We start from the raw sequence: 7,448 nt of genomic DNA on the forward strand, positions 1-7,448 counted from the left end.
TCACCTCTACTAAATGCATTAGAAGTAGGGGAAATGCTTCTCCCTGTTTGGGACATGGACCCCTTAGACCATCCTACCTGCTCTTGGGGATTTGTCCTACTTCCTCACTAAAACACCACCAGACACTGAGATCTTAAGCTTTAGACTCTGAGCTCCACTGCTTATAGAATCCTCGTGGTTTAAGATCCTCTCCTTTCTCCCCATCAATGATTTTGAGGAGCAGTTTTCTCGTTCATTTCCCTGTGAGTATTTTCACTATTTCTCTTTCTTTCTTTCCATCTACTTTCAGAGAGGTGTGCTTTTCGTGCATGATCCCAATTTGCCACGGTCTCTGCCTTTCTCTTTCTCTCTCTGCCTTCCCTTTGCGAAAAAGTCTCCCATCCTTCTGCAGCTCCTCTCTAATTCACCTCCCCAATTCACCTCTCTGGAACACATACCTGTCAAGTTCTGTGGCCCAAGTTATGCAGATTGTTACACTAATCCTCATATTAATTTCCTAGGTGTTCAAAATGGTTTGGTGTTGATCTAAATGCATTTCAGGGACAAAAGAACTCAAGGTCTCCATTGTGCTCAACCACCTTAACTCCTCCCAGAGGGGACTTTATAGCTGTAAATATCTTCATTAAAAAGAAGGTCTCAAATCAATAAAATTTTGTACATTTAACTTGTATATGTTCAATGTGTAAAAGAAAGGGTATCTTGTTGCCACAGTCGGTTAAGTGTCTGATTCCTGGTTTTTGCTCAGGTCTAGATCTTATGCTTCCTGAGATTTAGCCCTGCATCGTCAGGCTCCCCACTGACAGCTGGGAGCCTGCTTAGAATTCTCCCTCTCCCTCTCCCTCTCTTTCTCTCTCTCTCTCTCTCTGCCTTTCCTCCCCTCTCTATCTCTATCAAAATGAATAAATAAACTTAACAAAAAGAGAACTAAGAACAAACTAAACACAAATTTAGGATGAAGGAAATTAAAAATTAGAGATAAATGAAACAAAGAATAGAAAAAAAATTGAATACATAAAGTCAAAAGTTGGTTCTTTGAGAAGACCAAAAATTTGATGTTATCTCAGCTTACAAAGAAAAAAAAGAGAGACAGTAGATGAAATGAACAAATTCCTAGAAACACACGAATTAACAAAACTGAGCCATGAAGAAATGGAAAGTCAAAACATATCTATAACTTGCAAAATAATTTAATCAACAATAAAAAATCTTCCAAAAAATAGAATCCCAGGNATTCTATGAAAATTTTAATTGATAATACCAGTCTGTTTCAGACAGTTATAAAAACAGAAGAGAATAAACATTTACTAACTTATTTTATAAGGCCAACATTACTCATATACCAAGGCTAGACAAAGGCACTAAGAAACTATAGACAAATACACCTTATGAATATAGATACACAATCCTCAAAACATACTTTCAGACAAAACCCAGAAACATATTAAAAGTATTATATACCACAACCAAGTGAGAGTTATTCCATGAATATAAAAATAGTTCAGCATGAAAAAAGCAGTCAACGGGGGCGCCTGGGTGGCTTAGTCGGTTAAGCGTCCAACTTTCACTTAGGTCATGATCTCGCGGTTCGTGGGTTTGAGCCCCGCGTCGGGTTCTGTGCTGACTGCCAGCTCAGAGCCTGGAGCCTATTTTGGAGTCTGTGTCTCCCTCTCTCTCTCGCCCTCCCCTGTTCATGCTGTCTGTATCTCTCTCTCCTAGAAATAAAAAAAAAAAAAATCAATCAACGTAATACACTACATTAATAGAATGAAAGGAAAAAGATAACTAAGATAAAGATAATCATCTTAGTTGATGCAATAAAAGCATTTAACAGAATCCAACACTATCATCATAGGAACATTCAACACACTAGGAATAGAAGATAACTTTCTCAATATGATAAAAGCCATTTGTAAAGAATCTATAAATAATATTTCAATGATTTTTTAAAGCCTGAAAATTTTCCCTTGAAGATTAGGAACAAGACTCAGGTGCATGCTCTTACCACTGCTATTCAGCATTTTATTGGAAGTTGTAACTAGAGCAATTAAGAAATAAATAAAAGTCTTCAAAATCGGAAAATAAATAATACCATTTCTGTTTGCAGATAATATAATCCAATATGTAGAAAATCTTAAGGAATATACCAAAAAAAACCACCCTAATATGTATTATAGTTTTATTTGTGTCCCCAAAGAATATGTTTGAATCTGAGGTACCCCCAATAGTTCAGAATATTACAGTATTTGGAAATAGGTCCATTGCAAATGTAATTAGTTAAGATACTCAAGTAAGACTGGCCATCAATCCAATATTACTAATGTCCTTTAAGGAAGGATGAAGAGACACAGATACACAAAAGAATGTTGTATGATGATTGACATATAGAATGGAGATACATCTACAACCCAAGGAATGCTAAAGATTGTCGGACTGCCGCAAGCTGGAGAACACAAAGAAAGACTCTTTCATAGGCCCTTTGGAGAGCAAATGGTCCTGCCAACACTTTGTTTGAAATTTCTAGACTCCAAAACTGTGATAAAATAAATTTCTGTTGCTTTAAATGACTTAGTTCGTGGTAATTTTTATGGAAGACCTAGTAATCTAATACAGATTATACTGTCAGAGAGTGGAGTACTACTATAGAAATATTTAAAAATGTGGAGTGGGCTTTGGAATTAATAGGTAAAAACTAAAAGAATTTTGAGATGTTTGACAGAAAAATCATAGACAGCTCTGATGGTAGAAATATGAACATTAAATATACTTCTGGTGAGTCCTTAGAAATGATAAACACTCTGTTTTTGGACATTGGGGGAGATGTGAATCTTATAATACAGTAACAGTCTTGACTGAATTATGTCCTATTACTGGGAGAAAAGTGGAATTTGTAAGCAGTGAGCTTCTATATTTAGCCAAAGAATTTCATAGCACAATATGGAAGGTTCAACCTGATTTGTACTTGTTGCTTTTAGTAAAATATAAAAGGAACATAATTTGAGGAATGAAGCGAATGAAGCGTTAAGCACAATGACACCAGCATCTGATGATGTAGAAAATATTCTGCTTTTGTAGACAATATTCTCTGGAAGCATGTCCAAGTGTATGACTGGACAACAATTTGCTAAGAGATTAGGCATGTGAGTTCTGTATTTAATCAACCGTCTCTGCAAAAGCCAGAATAAGATATGTTATCTGGGAAGTATCAGCAGAAAACCATCTTGTCTAATGTGTTGGGCCTCTATAAATTAGATGGAAGGCCAACAGTATTTGGAAATCTTTTTTGCCAGCAAAAATGCTGGCAGCTTGGACTGAAAGGGACAGAGATGGGACAAAATGAAGGAAAAATAATGCCAAGAGTAGAACCAAGGATGCAGAGGACAGAGCTTGAAGCCACAAAGGATTATTCTCAGGCCCTTAAATCTAATGAAATTTTTCCTGCTGGGTTTTGGACATCCTTGGAATGCATAGCCAATATTTAGTCCTGTTTCTCTCTTTTGGAATGGGAATGCCTATCCTATGCCAATCTCACAATTGTATTTTGGAAAAAGTTAAATCGTTTTTTGGTTTCACAGATCCACAGATGGTGAAGTTTTCCCCAGGGCAGAACACACCCAGAGTCACACCTGTGATTGATTGATTGATTGATTGATTGATTTTTAAAATTTTATTTAAATCCAAGTTAGTTCACACAGAGTGTAATGATTCCAGACATAGAATTTAGTGATTCATCACTTATATATAACACCCAATGCCCATCCTAAAAAGCGCCCGTCACCCATTTAGCCCATTTCCCCATCCAACACAGCAACCCTCAGTTCATTCTCTAAATTTAAGAGTCTTTTATGGTTTCCCTCCCTCTCCTTTTTTATCTGATTTTCCCTTACTTTCCCCGATGTTCATTAGTTGTGTTTCTTAAAGTCCATGAGATAAATCATATGATATTTATCTTTCTCTAAATGACTTTCACTCAGCATAATACACTCTAGCTCCATCCATGTTGTTGTAAATGGAAAGATTTCATTCTTTTTTTTAAATTAATGTTTTATTCATTTCAGAGAGAGAGAGAGAGAGTGCGAGAGAGCAGGGGAGGGTCAGAGAGAGAGGGAGACACAGAATCCAAAGCAGACTCCAGACTCTGAGCTAGCTGTCAGCACAGAGCCCGATGTGGGACTCGAACCCATGAACTATGAGATAGCGACCTGAGCTGAAGTCAGACGCTCAACCGACTAAGCCACACAGGCGCCCCAAGATTTCATTCTTTTTTCATCACTGAGTAATATTCCATCGAATTTATATACCACGTTGTCCTTATCCATTCGTCGGTCAATGGAAAATTGGGCTCTTTCAATAATTTGGCTATTGTTGCTAGTGCACTATAAATATTGGAGAGAATGTGCCCCTTCAAATAAACATTTTTAATCCCTTGGATAAATACCTAGTAGTGCAATTGCAGAGTAATAGGTTTGTTCTGATTTTAACTTTTTAAGAAACTTTCATACTATTTTCCAGAGTGGCTGCACTTGTTTGCATTCCCACCAGCAGTACAAAATGGTTCCACTTTATCCACATCCTCCTAATATCTGTTCTTTGTTGAATTGTTAATTTTACCCATTCTTGATTTCTATTTGTATTTCCCTGATGATGAGTGATGCTGAGCATCTTTTCATTTGTCTGTTAGCCATGTGGATATCTTCTTTGAAAAGTGTGTGTTCATGTCTCTTGCCCATTTCTTCACTGGATTATTTGTTTTTTGTTTTTTTTTTTTGGGGGGGGGGGGGGTGTTGAGTCTGATAATTTTTTTTTAATGTTTATTTATTTTCGGGAGAGAGAGAGACAGAGCATGAGTGGGGGATGGGAAAGGAGAGAAGGAAGCACAGAAACTGAAGCAGGCTCCAGGCTCTGAGCTGTCAGCACAGAGCCTGACGCAGGGCTTGAACTCACAAACTGAGATCATGACCTGAGCTGAAGTCAAAAATTTAACAGACTGAGCCACCCAGGCGCCCCTTGAGCAAGAATTTTCTTTGTCTTCCAGAACTCTTACCAGTATTCATGTTCATTCAGCTTCTTTCATTGATTTTTTTAATTGTATTTTCTCTTTTTTAAAAAAAAATTTTTAAATGTTTATATTGGAGAGAGAGAGGGGGAGAGACAGAGAGAGACAGAGAGATAGAGAGACAGAGAGAGAGAGAGAGAGCAGTAGAGNTGAGCCACCCAGGCGCCCCTTTTTTTTAAATTTTAAATAGTTTATTGTCAAGTTGGTTTCCATGTAACACCCAGTGCTCATCCCCACAAGTGCCCTCCTTCCCCCACCCCTCCCCTCATGCCATCTGCCCTAAGTTTGTTCTCACATTCAAGAATCTCTCATGGTTTGCAATGGAATACTACATGGGAATGAGAAAGAAGGAAATCTGGCTATGTGTAGCAACATGCATGGAACTTGAGGGTGTTATGCTGTGTGAAATAAGTCAGGCAGAGAAGGACAGCTACCATATGTTTGCACATATAGGAGGATTAGGAGGAACTAATGGAGGATCATGGGGGAGAAGATGGGAGGAAAAATAGTGGGAGAGAGGGAGGGAGGCAAACCATGAGAGACTCTTGAATGCTGATTTTGATAAATTCTTATAGTTTTTGGATACTAACCCTTTATTCAATATGTCATTTCCAAATATCTTCTCCCATTCCAACAGTTACCTTTTAGTTTTCTGTATTGTTTCCTTTACAATGCAGAAGATTTTTATATCAATGAGGTCCCAGTAGCCAAGGTAATGTTAAAAAAGAAAATCAAAGCTGGAGGCATCGTATTTTTGGACTTCAAGCTGTGTTAAAAAGCTATAATCATCAAAAGAATATGGTATTTGTCCAAAAACAGACACATAGATAATTGGTACAGAATAGAGAATTTAGATATGGACTCACAACTATACGGCCAACTAATATTTGAAAAAGGAAATAGTATCCAATGGGGGGAAAAAAACCTCTTCAGCAAACGGTGTTGGGAAAACTGGACAGCAACATGCAGAAGAATTAACCTGGACCATCGTCTTACACCATGCACCAAGAAGAAAAATGTTATTACCTATTCTTCTCAAACTATTCAAAAAATAGAAATGGATTGAAAACTTCCAAACTTATTCTATAACTCTAGCATTACACTCATTTAAAGACTCCACTACAAAAGAATTACAGACCAATATCCCTGATGAACATGGATGCAAAATTTCTCATTAAAATACTGACAAATAGAATCAAACAAAATATTAAAATAATTATTCACCATGATCAAGTGGGATTTATTTCTGGCCTACAAGGGTATTTCAACATTGCAAATCAATCAGTGTGATACACCACATTAATAAAAGAAAGGATAACCATATGATCCTCTAAATAGATGCAGAAAAGGTATTTGCCAAATTACAACATCTATTCATTATAAAAACCCTCAACAAAGTAGGGATAGAGTGAAAAAAGAACTCAAATTGAAGGCCATATACAAAAAGCCCACAGCTAATACCATCTTCAATGAGGAAAAAAGAGAGCTTTTCCTTTTCCTCTATGGTCAGGAACAAAACAAGGGTATTCACTCTTACCACTGTAATTTAACATAGTGCTGGAAGTCCTAGCCTCAGCAATCAGACAACAAAAAGAAATAACATGCATCTAAATTATCAAGGAAGAACTAAAATATACACTATTTGCAGATGACATGATACTCTATACAGAAAACTCAGAAGACTCCATCAAAAAAATTCTAGAACTGATATATGAAGTCAGTAAAGTTCCAGGATACAAGATCAACATACAGAACTCTGTTGCATTTCTATATGCCAATAATGAAACAGCAGAAATAGATACCTAGTAGCAGCAAGGAATTGATCCCATTTACAATTGCAACACAATTTTTCAGATATGTAGGAATAAATGTAGCCAGAAGTAAAAAGACCTGTACTCTGAAAACTATAAAAAAACACTGATAAAAGTAATTGAAGATGACACAAATAAATGGAAAGATATTCAATGGTCATGGAGTGGAAAAACAAATACTCTTAAAATGTCTGTACTAAACATTTATTGCAATCCCTATCCAAATACCAATAGCATTTTTCATAGAGGTGAAACAAGCAATCTTAAAGTGTGTATGGAACCACAAAAGTAACCAATTAGCCAATGCAATCTTGAAAAGGAAAAGCAAAGCTGGAGGCATAAGAATTCCAGATTTCAACTTATGTTATAAAGCTGTAGTCATCAGGACAGAATGATACTGGCACAAAAACAGACACATAGAACAATAGAACAGAATAGAAAACTCATAAAAAAATCCATAACTATATACTCAATTAATGTTCAACAACCAGGAAATAATAAACAATGGACAAAGAAAGTCTCCTTCACAAATGGCACTGGGAACACTGGACAGTAACATGCAGAAGAATGAAACTGGACGCTTT

The sequence above is a fragment of the Crocuta crocuta genome, unplaced genomic scaffold, assembly GCF_008692635.1.
Source record: "Crocuta crocuta isolate KB4526 unplaced genomic scaffold, BGI_CrCroc_1.0 scaffold2263, whole genome shotgun sequence".
In the NCBI taxonomy this organism is placed as follows: Eukaryota; Metazoa; Chordata; class Mammalia; order Carnivora; family Hyaenidae; genus Crocuta; species Crocuta crocuta.